Genomic DNA, 16,162 nt, shown 5'->3' with positions numbered 1-16,162 from the left:
ATTGAACATGAAGGCAACCGACCGTTGGTCAGTGAGGAGAGTGAATCTCCTGCCGGCCAGGTAATGCCTCCAATGCCGCACAGCTTCAATGATACCTTGGGCCTCTTTTTCGACGGATGAGTGCCGAATTTTAGAGGTACGGAGGGTACGGGAAAAGAAAGCCACGGTCTGCCTGCCTGGTTTAGAGTGGCGGCGAGAGCGACATCTGAAGCGTCACTTTCTACTTGAAAGGGCAGTGTTTTCTCTACTGCGTGCATCCCGGCCTTGGCTATGTCTGCTCTAATATGGGCGAATGCATGTTGTGCCTCGGCCGCGAGGGGGAATTGAGTGGACTGTGTGAGTGGGCGGGCCTTGTCAGCATAGTTTGGGACACACTGGGCGTAATAAGAGAAGAACCCCAGGCAGCGTTTGAGGGCCTTGGGGCAGTGGGGTAGGGGAAGCTCCATGAGGGGGCGCATGCGGTCGGGATCGGGCCCCAGAAGTCCGTTTAGAAGGTGGGATGTACCTTATACTGTAGTATGAGTGGTATAACCTGCCTGCTGGTTCCGCCCAGCAGGCAGAGCATAAGATTCTGTGCTTCACCCACAGCAGTCATTCTGTACCGGAGCTGCTGGGGTAACTACTTGTTCATTAAAGCCTTCAATTGGACGACAATCTTGCTTCAGTTGTGATTGATCATGCATCAATTTAATGAACAAAATTGTAGAATGGCTGCTCTCCAAATCAACCCTCACGCGGCAAATGCAGCAGCAACTTTTAAACATTGGCTGGAATGTTTCAACGGGTACATCAGGACGGCCCCGACTACCCCCACGGAGGAACAGAAAATGCAAGTCCTCACGGTAGCATGGTGGTTAGCATCAATGCTTCACAGCTCCAGGGTCCCAGGTTCGATTCCCGGCTGGGTCACTGTCTGTGTGGAGTCTGCACGTCCTCCCCGTGTGTGCGTGGGTTTCCTCCGGGTGCTCCGGTTTCCTCCCACAGTCCAAAGATGTGCGGGTTAGGTGGATTGGCCATGCTAAATTGCCCGTAGTGTAAGGTTAATGGGGGGATTGTCGGGTATACGGGTTACGTGGGTTTAAGTAGGGTGATCATTGCTCGGCACAACATCGAGGGCCGAAGGGCCTGTTCTGTGCTGTACTGTTCTATGTTCCACTCAAGGGTGAGCCCAGAAATCTACACGCTTATCGAAGATGTGGACGGTTTTGAGGACACAATGACTTTGTTAAAAGAGCACTATGTCCGCACTGTGAATCAGGTATACGCTCGGCATCTTTTAGCTACCAGACGGCAGATTCCAGGGGAATCACTGGATGATTTTTACCGCGCATTGTTAGTGTTTGGTAGAAACTGTAACTGTCCACAAGTCTCAGCCAATGACCACACCAAACTCTTAATACGGGATGCTTTTGTTGCGGGCCTGCTGTCCTCTAAAATTCACCAGCGATTGCTGGAAAACGACACGCTAGGGCTTAAACAGGCATGGAAACTTGCGCACTACATATATGTAGCCTCCCGCAACTCCCAGGCCTACATTCCCGACCGCGTGGTACCCGCATGGACAGGGTGGACCCCACCCGCGGCCGATTCCAAAGCACCCCTAAATTCCCCACAAGCTTGTGCAGTGTGGCAACCAGGAAACCCCGGCGAGGGTGGGGGGGGGGCCCAATGCTATTTTTGCGGGCAAAACAAACATCCGCGGCAACGCTGCCCGGCCCGATACGCAATCTGCAAGGGCTGCAGGAAGAAGGGGCACCTCGTGGCAGTATGCCAGGCCCGGTTGGCCACGCTGTCTCCACAGGCGAACTGGGCCCACTGCCATTCCTCTCCTCACAGGCCATGTGCAAGTCATGGGGGCAGCCATCTTGGATGATGTCTCAGGACCCCGACTTGGCTGGTCATATCGGGTGGCCGTGTATTACCCGCCGAGATCTCTCAGCTTCTGCCACAACTTGCCCCAGTGACACTGGACCAGTTTCAGCCCCGAACAATTCAACCGCTACGACTTCGGTACTCATCAACGGGCACAAGACATCCTGCTTGATCGACTCTGGGAGCACGAAGAGCTTCATCCATCCCAATACAGTAAGACATTGCTCCCTCGCTGTACACCCGAATAAACAAAAGATCTCCCTGGCCTCTGGGTCCCACTCTGTGGAGATCTGGGGGTACTGCATAGCCAGCCTCACCGTCCAGGGCGTGGAGTTCAATAACTTCCGACTCTACGTCCTCCTCCATCACTGCGCTGCCACACTCCTGGGACTGGACTTCCAGTGTAACCTGCAAAGTTTAACGTTCAAATTTGGCGGCCCCATACCCCCCCTCACTGTCTGCAGCCTCGCGACCCTCAAAGTCAACCCGCCTTCCCTGTTTGCAAACCTTACCCCCGATTGCAAACCCGTCGCCACCAGGAGCAGACGGTACAGTGCCCAGGACCGCGACCTTCATTAGGTCGGAAGTCCAGCAGTTACTGAAGGAAGGCATTATCGAGGCCAGCAACAGCCCCTGGAGAGCTCAAGTGGTGGTTGTAAAGACCGGGGAGAAGCACAAGATGGTCATCGATTATAGTCAGACCATCAACAGGTATATGCAGCTCGACGCGTACCCTCTCCCCGTATATCTGAAATGGTCAACCAGATAGCGCAATACAAGGTTTTCTTCACAGTAGACCTTAAATCAGCCTACCACCAGCTCCCCATTCGCCCGGACGACCGCAAGTACACTGCATTCGAAGCAGATGGACGTCTCTACCACTTTTTTTTTATAAATTTAGATTACCCAATTATTTTTTCCAATTAAGGGGCAATTTAGCGTGGCCAATCCACCTACCCTGCACATTTTTGGGTTGTGGGGGGGCGAAACCCACGCAGACACGGGGAGAATATGCAAACTCCACACGGACAGTGACCCAGAGCCGGGATCGAACCTGGGACCTCAGCGACGCAAGGTGGTTGTGCTAACCACTAGGCCACCGTGCTGCCCTGTCTCTACCACATTTTAAGGGTTCCCTTTGGTGTCACAAATGGGGTCTCGGTCTTCCAACGGGAGATTATCATAGAATTTATAGAATTTACAGTGCAGAAGGATGCCAATCGGCCCATCGAGTCTGCACCGGCAATTTATCATGGCCAATCCACCTAACCTGCGCACCTTTGGACTGTGGGAGGAAACCAGAGCACCCGGAGGAAACCCACGCACACACGGGGAGGATGTGCAGACTCCGCACAGACAGTGACCCAAGCAGGAATCGAACCTGGGATTCTGGAGCTGTGAAGCAATTGTGCTATCCACAATGCTACCATGCTGCCCATAATGGTTGACAGGTACGGTCTGCGGGCGACGTTCCCGTACGTCGACAATCTCACCATCTTCAGGTACGACCAGCAGGACCACAACACCAACCTCCCCAAATTCCTCCATACCGCAAAACTCCTTAATCTATAACAAGGACAAATGCATGTTTAGCACCGATCGCCTAGCCATCCTCAGCTACGTAGTGCATGATGGAGTCATTGGCTGAGATCCCAAATGCATGCACCCCCTCATGGAGTTTCCCCTCCCACACTGATCCAAGGCCCTGAAACGTTACCTGGGCTTCTTTTCTTATTACGCCCAGTGGGTCCCCAATTATGCGGACAAGGCCCACCCACTAATCCAGTCCACGGTTTTTCCCTTATCAGCAGAGGCGTGCCAGGCTTTCAGTCGCATCAAAGCAGATGTTGTTGAAAACTCACCACTATTCTTAGAATTCCCCCTATACCAAAAAGGGCCGACATTCTAAATGGTGAACAGGGATTCTCACTCCCTGACTCCGATGCAGGCTTCGGTGGGTGCTATTCAGGTCAAACTATATTTTCAAGTTATCCCCCGGTATAACCCATACCTTCACCGAAGATTTCATCTACTTACCACTTAGTAGCATCGATCCTGGGTCCCGCATTGCTAAGTAAGTAAAGTAGACTTTAGGAATAAACCACTGTTTCAGGTTAAATTAAGTTATTTTATTATTATATTTTTTCTTTTAAAAGCTGCAATCACTTTCTTTACAGAAAGGTAAAAAGATCTTACTTCTGGATCCTGCTGGTTGGTTGAAGGGACTTTCAGGCCCAACTTGACAATCAATCTTCTTTAAAGTCTGGTCTTCTTTAGATGTATTCGCTGGTTAGCTCGGTTGCTATGTCTTGTCGATCCCATGTACTGAGCTATGAGAGCTGACTCTGCAGGTTATCTCTGAGCTGACTTTGCCTCCTCTTTAAATTCTAGTCTTCCTTCGATGTATTAGCTGTTTTAGCTCGGCTGCTATGTCTTATCTTTCCCATGACCGAGCTGGCTGTAAGCTTACTCTGCTTCTCTTGTTCCTTCTCTCCTTCTCTCTGAGTTCTGGTTCTCTTTCTAACAGTTATTAAGTTTTTATGACCTTAGTGTAAAGTAACTATTATTTCATTTTGATTGTAAAAAGTATCTTTGATCTAAACATTCTAATACAACTAAGTATTCATTTTGACATAACCTCACCTCTCAGGTCTCTGATTATATTGTTTCCTTTGTGATGTTCAAAGTTCCTTTGTGATATTCAAAAATGCTTTGGTTTCAAAAGTTGTTACTTTTAATTCCTGTCATTTCTATGGTTTTATTTTCCAATTGTGTCCCCAGCTCATAACTTTGACTTTGATTTTGGCTCTAAATTATGTTTCTCGTAGACAGGTTGTCTCCAATTTTCTTTAATTTACCTGATATCGGCAGAACTTCACACTTAGAATTGTCAGCAAATTCAACTGAACCTCATCCTTTCCTTTCCAGTTGTTTACTAAGATAGTTACTTTCAATGAAGGTGTGACCCATTGTTTTTAGCTTCATACAAAAATCCTGTTTTGTTTGTTTGGGAGAAGGAATCTGCATTTTATAATCCTGCTCTTTGCAGCTGCTATTAACCCTTTGTGGCATCTTTCCCTGTATAATCTCATGTTTCTCTCAGACCAGATATTGCCAGACTTCCATGTTTCAAATGACACATCTTTCCATATTTTCAATAACAGGCGACAATGCACACAATCGATGAGTCCTTCCCCTTCCAGGTCGAGAGCGACGCATCAGGCGTAGCTCTGGCTGCCATCCTCAATCAGGCGGGCAGACCCGTGGCCTTCTTTTCACGCACCCTCCACACCTCAGAAAACCTCTATTCCTCCGTCAAGAAGGAGGCCCAAGCCATCGTAGAAGCTGTGCGGCATTGGAGGCATTACCTGGCCGGCAGGAGATTCACTCTCCTCACTGACCAATGGTCAGTAGCCTTCATGTTTGACAATGCACAGCGGGGCAAAATTAAGAACGATAAGATCTTACGGTGGAGGATCGAGCTCTCCACCTATAATTACGAGATCTTGTATCGTCCCGGGAAGCTCAATGAGCCCCCTGATGCCCTGTCCCGTGGCACTTATGCCAGTGTACAAGTAGACCGACTCCAGACCCTCTATGACAACCTCTGCCACCCGGGGGTCACCCGGTTCTTCCACTTTGTTAAAACCCGCAATCTGCCCTACTCCGTCGAGGACGTCAGGGTTGTAACCAGAAACTGCCAAATCTGCGCGGAGTGCAAGCCGCACTTCTACAGGCCAGAGAAAGTGCACCTGGTGAAGGCTTCCCGCCCCTTTGAATGCCTCAGCGTGGATTTCAAAGGGCCCCTTCCCTCCACCGACCACAACACGTATTTCTTAAACGTGATTGATGAGTACTCCCGGTTCCCTTTCGCCATCCCCTGTCCCGACATGACGGCTGCCACCGTCATTAAAGCCCTCCACAGCATCTTTACCCTGTTCAGTTTCCCCACCTACATCCATAGCGATAGGGGGTCCTCTTTCATGAGTGACGAGCTGCATCAATTCCTGCTCAGCAGGGGCATTGCCTCCAGCAGGACGACCAGTTACAACCCCCGAGGAAACGGGCAGGTAGAGGGAGAACGGGACGGTCTGGAAGGCCGTCCTACTGGCCCTACTGCTTAAGAATCTCCCAGTGTCCCCCCCTTGCTCTTTGCACTGGCGATTGAACCTCTGGCTATGGCGTTGAGGGAGTCGGGGAGATGGAGGGGCCTAGTGCGGGGTGGGGAGGAACATCGGGTATCGCTGTATGGGAATTGGGAGGCTCCCGTTTAGGAGGGCAGTGAAGAGTTTCAGATACCTGGGGGTGCAGGTGGCCAGGAATTGGGGGACTCTCCATAAGCTTAATTTTACCAGGCTGGTGGAGCAGATGGAGGAAGAGTTTAAAAGGTGGGACATGGTGCCGCTATCGCTGGCGGGTAGAGTGCAGTCCGTCAAAATGACGGTTCTCCTGAGGTTCTTGTTCCTCTTTCAGTGCTTGCCCATCTTTATCCCTAGGGCCTTTTTTAGGAGGGTGACTAACAGCATCATGAGCTTTGTTTGGGCGCATGGGACCCCGAGGGTGAAGAGGGTCTTCTTGGAGCGGGGTAGAGATGGTGGGGGGCTGGTGTTACCCAATCTCTCGGGGTATTATTGGGCGGCCAATGTGTCGATGGTGCGCAAGTGGGTGATGGAGGGGGAGGGGGCAGCATGGAAACGGATGGAGAGAGCGTCCTGTGGGGATACAAGCCTGGGGGCCCTGGTAACGGCGCCGTGGCCGCTACCTCCTACGAGGTATACCACGAGTCCGGTGGTGGCGGCTACTCTCAAGATTTGGGGGCAGTGGAGGCGACATAGGGGAGAAGTGGGGGGCTCGATGGAGGCTCCATTAAGGGGGAACCATAGGTTCGTCCCGGGGAACATTGATGGGGGATTCCAGGGTTGGCACAGAGCAGGCATCAGACAGCTGAGGGACCTGTGTATTGATGGGAGGTTTGCGAGCCTGGGGGAGTTGGAGGAGAAATTTGGGCTCCCCCCGGGGAACATGTTCAGGTATCTGCAGTTAAAGGCGTTTGCTAGGCGGCAGGTGGAGGGGTTCCCTTCACTTCCCGCGAGGGGGGTGAGCGACAGGGTGCTTTCGGGGGTCTGGGTTGGGGAGGGGAAGGTATCTGATATCTACAAGGTAATGCAGGAGGTGGAGGAGGCGTCAGTAGAGGAGCTGAAAGCTAAGTGGGAGGGGGAACTGGGGGAACAGATCGAAGATGGGACATGGGCTGATGCCCTGGAGAGGGTTAACTCTTCCTCCTCATGTGCGCGGCTTAGCCTCATCCAATTCAAGGTGCTGCACCGGGCCCACATGTCCAGGTCTAGGATGAGTAAGTTCTTTGGTGCGAAGACAGGTGTGTCAGGTGTATGGGGAGTCCAGCGAACCATGCCCATATGTTCTGGGCATGCCCGCCACTGGAGGAGTTCTGGAAGGGGGTGGCGAGGACGGTGTCGAGGGTAGTAGGATCCAGGGTCAAGCCAGGCTGGGGACTCGCGATTTTTGGGGTTGGGGTGGAGCCGGGAGTGCAGGAGGCGAAAGAGGCCGGTGTGCTGGCCTTTGCGTCCCTAGTAGCCCGGCGGAGGATCTTGCTACAGTGGAAGGATGCGAGACCCCCAAGCGTGGAGACCAGGATCAACGACATGGCGGGTTTTATTAAGGTAGAGAAGGTCAAATTCGCCCTGAGAGGATCGGTACAAGGGTTCTTTAGGCGGTGGCAACCTTTCCTCGACTTTCTGGCTCAACGATAGGGTACTGGGACAGCAGCAGCAGCAACCCGGGGGGGGGGAGGGGGGACGATGACTATGTTTGCTTATTTAATTTTAATTTATTTTAAAGTTTTCTTGTTGTTTATTGGGTTTGGGGGGGGGGGATGTGATACATGCGTTGATACGGTCTTGGGGGTGTTACAGTTATTAGGGAGTTATATTGTTGCTTTGTATTGTTTGTTATATTTTCTGTAAAAAATTCCAATAAAAATTATTTTTAAAAAAAAAGAATCTCCCAGTCTCCCGATGGCAGGAGGTCCTCCCCGATGCACTTCACTCCATCCGATCACTGCTGTACACTACTACCAACGCAACACCTCATGAACGTCTCCTTGCCTTCCCTAGGAAGTCCTCCTCAGGGACCTTGCTCCCAACATGGCTGGCAGCCCCCAGATCCGTCCTACTCCGCAAACACGCACGGGCACACAAGTCAGACCCACTGGTCGAGAGGGTACATAAGAACATAAGAACGTAAGAACGAGAAGCAGGAGTAGGCCATCTGGCCCCTCGAGCCTGCTCCGCCATTCAATTAGATCATGGCTGATCTTTTGTGGACTCAGCTCCACTTTCCGGACCGAACACCATAACCCTTAATCCCTTTATTCTTCAAAAAACTATCTATCTTTACCTTAAAAACATGTAATGAAGGAGCCTCAACTGCTTTACTGGGCAAGGAATTCCATAGATTCACAGCCCTTTGGGTGAAGAAGTTCCTCCTAAACTCAGTCCTAAATCTACTTCCCCTTATTTTGAGGCTATGTCCCCTAGTTCTGCTGTCACCCGCCAGTGGAAACAACCTGCCCGCATCTATCCTATCTATTCCCTTCATAATTTTAAATGTTTCTATAAGATCCCCCCTCATCCTTCTAAATTCCAATGAGTACAGTCCCAGTCTACTCAACCTCTCCTCATAATCCAACCCCTTCAGCTCTGGGATTAACCTAGTGAATCTCCTCTGCACACCCTCCAGCGCCAGTACGTCCTTTCACAAGTAAGGAGACCAAAACTGAACACAATATTCCAGGTGTGGCCGCACTAACACCTTATACAATTGCAACATAACCTCCCTAGTCTTAAACTCCATCCCTCTAGCAATGAAGGACAAAATTCCATTTGCCTTCTTAATCACCTGTTGCACTTGTAAACCAACCTTCTGTGACTCATGCACTAGCACACCCAAGTCTCTCTGAACAGCGGCATGCTTTAATATTTTATCGTTTAAATAATAATCCCGTTTGCTGTTATTCCTACCAAAATGGATAACCTCACATTTGTCAACATTGTATTCCATCTGCCAGACCCGAGCCCATTCACTTAACCTATCCAAATCCCTCTGCAGACTTCCAGTATCCTCTGCACTTTTCGCTTTACCACTCATCTTAGTGTCATCTGCAAACTTGGACACATTGCCCTTGGTCCCCAACTCCAAATCATCTATGTAAATTGTGAACAATTGTGGGCCCAACACGGATCCCTGAGGGACACCACTAGCTACTGATTGCCAACCAGAGAAACACCCATTTATCCCAACTCTTTGCTTTCTATTAATTAACCAATCCTCTATCCATGCTACTACTTTACCTTTAATGCCATGCATCTTCATCTTATGTACATCGCCTCCATGCTAACCCCCAGTACGCCATGTGGTGCACCCCGACAGGACATGGTCTCCCTCCGGGATCTGGCCCCTGCTGGATCCCCACCCTCACCCCAACCATTTTTTCACCAGCGCACACCACCGCAGCCCCCTTCCCAGGAGGATCCGTCCTCCCACTGGCCGCATCCGGATGCAATGAAGCTGAAGACGACATGCTCCCAGAGCCAAGGATGCCCGAGCCAACACCAGCATCACCTCCGGGACTGCGACGATCGCAGAGGACGACAAGGGCCCCCGACAGGCTGATAGTTTCATTGTAAAATGAACTTGTAAATAATTGTCTGTAAATATGTGTATTGCACGTAAAGGCACTGAAGGGTACCGCTATAACCTCTACCATTGTAAAAGCAAGGCCATCACCCCCGCTGGACTCTTTTTTTAAACAGGGGGTGAATGTGGTAGGCTATATTAGGGGTATCGCGGTACCTAGGTGGGATGTACCTTATACTGTAGTATGAGTGGTGGAACCTGCCTGCTGGTTCCGCCCAGCAGGCGGAGCATAAGAGTCTGTGTTTAACCCACAGCAGTCATTCTGTACTGGAGCTGTTGGGGTAACTACTTGTTCATTAAAGCCTTCAATTGAACTACAATCTCGCTTCAGTAGTGATTGATCATGCATCAACGACACTATAGTTAAGAAAGCCCACCACCTACTCCACTTTCTCAGAAGACTAAGGAAATTTGGCATGTCAGCTACAACCCTCACCAACTTCTACAGATGCACCATAGAAAGCATTCTTTCTGGTTGTATCAAAGCTTGGTATGGAGCCTGCTCTGCCCAAGACCGCAGGAAACTACAAAAGATCGTGAATGTAGCCCAGTCCATCACGCAAACCAGCCTCCCATCCATTGCCTCTGTCTACAATTCCCGCTGCCTTAGAAAGGCAACCAGCATAATTAAGGACCCCACGCACCCCGGACATACTCTCTTCCACCTCCTTCCGTCAGGAAAAAGATACCAAAGTTTGAGGTCACATACCAACCGACTCAAGAACAGCTTCTTCCCAACTGCCATCAGACTTTTGAATGGACCTACCTCTTATTAAGTTGATCTTTTCTCCACACCTTGCTATAACTGTAACATTATATTCTGCAGTCTCTCCTTCCCTCCCTATGTACGGTATGCATTGTTTGTACAGCATGCAAGAAACAATACTTTTCACTGTATACTAATACATGTGACAATAATAAATCAAAATCACTGTATAGGAGTAGAATACACCAGAAGTCCCAGAACTTAGGGCATCACGATAGCATAGTGGTTAGCACAATTGTTTCACAACTCCAGGGTCCCAGGTTCGATTCCCGGCTTGAATCACTGTCTGTGCGGAGTCTGCACGTTCTCCCCGTGTGTGCATGGGTTTCCTCCGGGGGCTCCGGTTTCCTCCCACAGTCCAAAGATGTGCAGGTTAGGTGGAGTGGTCATGCTAAATTGCCCTTAGAGTGCAAAATTGCTCTTATTCTTGGCTGAGGTTATTGGGTTATGGGGATAGGGTGGAGGTGTGGGTTTGGGTAGGGTGCTCTTTCCAAGAGCCGGTGCAGACTCAATGGGCCGAATGGCCTCCTTCTGCATTGTAAATTCTATGATAACTAACCTGTCAGTTCTTGCCATTTATAACTATATGCCCTCCCAGTGCCAAAACTAGTTTCCTTTGAAGGCCACTGGAACTCAAAATCAGTCACCAAACATCTCAGGACAGTAACGTGCAACATATTCTGGTGAAAAGGGGAACTGTGATACATTTGTTCTGTCTCATTTAGATTTGATAATCTACACAGTTTGCATCAAGCAACATCTTACTTGCAGGGCGATTGGAATAACAAATACTTGCCTACAATAGATCCTGAAGGCCCGGAGAAGCGGAGTCAGCGTCAGGCGGTGGGTGGGAGGATTTGGAAACACTTTGTGGATCCACAAACCCTTCACAACCGGATTTCCGGTGGTGGTGGGTAGGAGGAAGCCGCATGTTGGAGGGCTCCCGCCCGAGAATTGATTTTTTGTAGTTTTGATGTTCCGTCCCAGTAGCAACTTTTGATTAAACAAGGCATAGAGAAGAGAGATGCCCAAATCTCAAAGAAAAACGGCCGTGAAAAAGGGGGCTAATGAAGGTCTGCTGTTGGGTGGAAAGGTCAGCGCAGGAACTGGAAGGAAGGCGGATGCTGGGTCGCCGGGTGAGGCCACACTGCTCACAGCAGAAAGGATGACCAAGGCGATGGCCATGGAACTTGAAAAAACAGTTCACAAAGCACATGGAGGCGATGAGGAAGGAGATGGGGGCGGTATTGAAAGTGCTGGTGGAGGAGGCGATTGCCCCGGTGAGGGCGGCGGTATCGAGTGCAGCAGCGGAGGTGCGGGAGCAAGGTGAGGCACTGAAGGAAGTGGAAGAGGTATTATCGCAACACAGTGATCAACTCACCTCGATGGGGAAGGAGCTGCGGAGGGTGATAGAGACCAACAAGGGTCTGCGAGCCAAACTGGAGGACTTGGAAAACAGATCTAGGTGGCAGAATCTGAGGATCGTGGGTCTGCCCGAAGGGGTGGAAGGCTTGAGGCCGATGGATTATTTTGCCAGGATGTTGGCGGAGCTATTGGGGGAGGGGAAAGATCCCTCTCAATACGAACTGGATCGGGCTCATAGGTCGTGGAGGCCTATGCCAAAGGCGAGTGAGCAGCCAAGATTAGTGACGGTTTGTTTCCGTAGGTAGCGCATGAAGGAGAAGGTCCTGTGCTGGGCAAAGCAGAAGCAGTAGGTGCAGTGGGCTGGAGTTAGTATACACATTTACCAGGACTTTACGGTGGAGCTGGCGAGGAGGTGGGCGGCCTTCGGCCGAGTGAAGATGGCACTGTATATCAGTAAGGTGCGGTGCGGCACAGTGTACCCATCTAAGTTTTTTTTTAAATAACTTTTATTGGAATTTTTTACAGAAAATATAAAAATATAACAAGTAATAATATGCAACAAACTGCCCCATAACACCCGCAACTCCCCCCAAACCGTAACAACACATGTATCCCACCCCCCCCCCCCACCCCAACAAGAGAACTTAACCATGAATTAAAATTAAATAAATCAAATTTAAATAAAATAAACAAACATAGTCATCGTCGTCCCCTGCCCCCCCCCGGGTTGCTGCTGCTACTGTCCCAGTACCCTATCGTTGAGCCAGAAAGTCGAGGAAAGGTTGCCACCGCTTAAAGAACCCTTGCACCGATCGTCTCAGGGCGAATTTGACCTTCTCTAGCTTAATAAAACCCGCCATGTCATTGATCCAGGTCTCCACGCTTGGGGGCCTCGCGTCCTTCCATTGTAGCAAAATCCTTCGCCGGGCTACTAGGGACGCAAAGGCCAGCACACCGGCCTCTTTCGCCTCCTGCACTCCCGGCTCTACCCCAACCCCAAAGATCGCGAGTCCCCATCCTGGCTTGACCCTGGATCCCATCACCCTTGACACCGTCCTCGCCACCCCCTTCCAGAACTCCTCCAGTGCCGGGCATGCCCAGAACATATGGGCATGGTTCACTGGACTCCCCGAGCACCTGACACACCTATCTTCACCCCCAAAGAACCTACTCATCCTCGTCCCAGTCATGTGGGCCCTATGCAGCACCTTGAATTGAATGAGGCTAAGCCGCGCACACGAGGAGGAAGAATGAACCCTCTCCAGGGCATCAGGCCATGTCCAGTCTTCGATCTGTTCCCCCAATTCCCCCTCCCACTTAGTTTTCAGCTCCTCTACTGACGCCTCTTCCACCTCCTGCATAAGTTTGTAGATATCGGATATCTTCCCCTCCCCGACCCAGACCCCCGAGAGCACCCTGTCACTCACCCCCCTCGCGGGGAGCGCAGGGAATCCCTCCATCTGCCATCTAGCAAATGCCTTTACCTGCAGATACCTAAACATGTTTCCCGGGGGGAGCCCAAATTTCTCCTCCAACTCCCCCAGGCTCGCAAACCACCCATCGATAAACAGGTCCCTCAGCTGTCTAATGCCCGCTCTGTACCATCCCTGAAATCCCCCATCCATGTTCCCCGGGACGAACCTATGGTTCCCCTTTAACGGAGCCTCCATCGAGCCCCCCACTTCTCCCCTATGTCGCCTCCACTGCCCCCAAATCTTGAGGGTAGCCGCCACCACCGGACTCGTGGTATACCTCGTGGGAGGGAGCGGCCATGGCGCCGTTACCAGGGCCCCCAGGCTTGTATCCCCACAGGACGCTCTCTCCATCCGTTTCCATGCTGCCCCCTCCCCCTCCATCACCCACTTGCGCACCATCGACACGTTGGCCGCCCAGTAGTACCCCGAGAGATTGGGCAACGCCAGCCCCCCCCCCATCTCTACCCCGCTCCAAGAAGACCCTCTTCACCCTCGGGGTGCCATGCGCCCAAACAAATCCCATGATGCTGCTGGTCACCCTTTTAAAAAAGGCCCTAGGGATAAAGATGGGCAAGCACTGGAAGAGGAACAAGAACCTCGGGAGAACCGTCATTTTGACGGATTGCACTCTGCTCGCCAACGACAGCGGCACCATGTCCCACCTTTTAAATTCCTCCTCCATCTGCTCCACTAGTCTGGTGAAGTTAAGCTTACGGAGAGTCCCCCAACTCCTGGCCACCTGCACCCCCAGGTACCTGAAACTCTTCACTGCCCTCCTGAAAGGGAGCCTCCCAATTCCCTCCTCTTGATCTCCCGGGTGCACTACAAATACCTCGCTCTTTCCTAAATTTAGCTTATAGCCTGAGAAGCCCCCAAATTCCGCTAACAGCTCCATCACCCCCAGCATTCCCCCCTCTGGGTCCGCCACATATAACAGCTACACTCGCCATCGGAGCCGCGTAAAGCAGCCTCACCCATTTGATGAATCCCTCCCCAAATCCAAACCTCTCCAGCACCTCCCACAGGTACCCCCACTCAACTCTATCAAACGCTTTCTCTGCGTCCAGCGCCACCACAATCTCCGCCTCCCCCTCCACTGCCGGCATCATGATAACATTGAGCAGTCTCCGCACATTCGTGTTGAGCTGCCACCCCTTGACAAATCCTGTCTGATCTTCGTGAATCACCTCTGGCACACAATCCTCTATCCTGGTAGCCAGGATCTTCGCCAGCAACTTAGCATCTACGTTAAGGAGCGAGATAGGCCTGTATGATCCACACTGCAAGGGGTCCTTATCCCGCTTTAGGATCAAAGAGATCAGTGCCCGCGACATCGTCGGGGGCAAAACCCCCCCGTCCCATGCCTCATTGAAGGTTCGCACCAGCAGGGGACCCGTCCGGGAACCCGTCCGGCCCCGGGGCCTTACCTGACTGCATTTGTCCGATCCCCTGACTAGCTCCTCCAACTCTATCGGCGCCCCCAGCCCCTCTACCAGCCTCTCTTGAACCCTTGGGAAACATAGCCTGTTAATGAAGCTCTCCATCCCCCCTCTCCCCATCGGAGGTTCTGACCGGTACAGTTCCTCGTAAAAGTCCCTAAAGACCCCGTTTACTTCTGTCCCCTTCTGCACTACATTTCCACCCCCATCCTTCACTCCACCAATTTCCCTAGCCGCATCTCGCCTACGGAGCTGATGCGCCAACATCCTGCTCGCCTTCTCTCCATACTCATATATCGCGCCCTGCGCCCTCCTCCACTGTGTCTCCGCCTTTCTGGTGGTCAAGTCAAATTTGGCCTGCAAACTGCACCGTTCTTCCAGCAACCCTTCCTCCGGTGCCTCCGCATATCTCCTGTCCACATCCAGGAGCTCTTCCACCAGCCTCTCCCTCTCCTTCCTCTCCCTCCTTTCCCTGTGGGCCCGGATGGAGATCAGCTCCCCCCGGATCACTGCTTTCAGAGCCTCCCAGACCATCCCGACCCGGACCTCCCCCGTATCATTGGTATCCAGATACCCCTCAATGCTTCTCCGAACCCTCTTACACACCTCCTCCTCCGCCAGCATCCCCACATCCAGGCGCCAGAGCGGGCGCTGGTCCCGCGCCTCTCCCATCTCCAGATCAACCCAGTGCGGGGCATGGTCCGAAATCGCTATGGCCGAGTACTCGGCATCCTGCACCCTCGGAATCAATCCCCCGCTCAGGACAAAAAAGTCTATCCGGGAATAAACCCTATGGACATGAGAGAAAAAGGAATACTCCCGTGCTCTCGGTCTCCCAAACCTCCAGGGATCCACCCCTCCCACCTGGTCCATGTATCTCCTCAGCACTTTGGCCGCCGCCGGTCTCCTACCCGTCCTTGAACTGGACCGGTCCAGTGGGGGATCCAGCACTGTGTTAAAATCTCCCCCCATGATCAGGCCCAGGATGCGGCCCAACAATCGCCTCATGAAGCCAGCATCATCCCAATTCGGGGCATATACGTTCACCAGCACCACCTTCTCTCCCTGCAGTCTACCCTTCACCATAATTTATCTGCCCTCCTTGTCCGACACCACCTCAGCCGCCTCGAACACCACCCTCTTCCCCACCAGAATCGCCACCCCCCGGTTCTTCGCGTCCAATCCTGAGTGATAAACCTGCCCCACCCATCCCTTCCTCAGACAAACCTGGTCCGCCACCTTCAGGTGGGTCTCCTGGAGCATAGCCACGTCCGCCTTCAACCCCCTCAGATGGGAAAATACCCTGGTTCTCTTAACCGGCCCGTTCAGCCCCCTCACGTTCCAGGTAATCAGCCGGATCAGAGGGCAACCCGCCCCCCTCCCCCGCCGACTAGCCATAGCTTATCAGATGTTCACCCCAGGCCAGCACACCCCGCCCGACCCGTTCCCCATGGCGATAACGTCTCTCCTCTTCCCCCCCGGCCCCTTCCTAGTCATTCCAGCAGCCCCCCGGTAGCGGCAGCGGGAAA

The sequence above is a fragment of the Scyliorhinus canicula genome, chromosome 1 (genome assembly GCF_902713615.1).
Source record: "Scyliorhinus canicula chromosome 1, sScyCan1.1, whole genome shotgun sequence".
Taxonomy (NCBI): domain Eukaryota; kingdom Metazoa; phylum Chordata; class Chondrichthyes; order Carcharhiniformes; family Scyliorhinidae; genus Scyliorhinus; species Scyliorhinus canicula.
Note: the sequence above shows the minus strand (reverse complement) of the source record.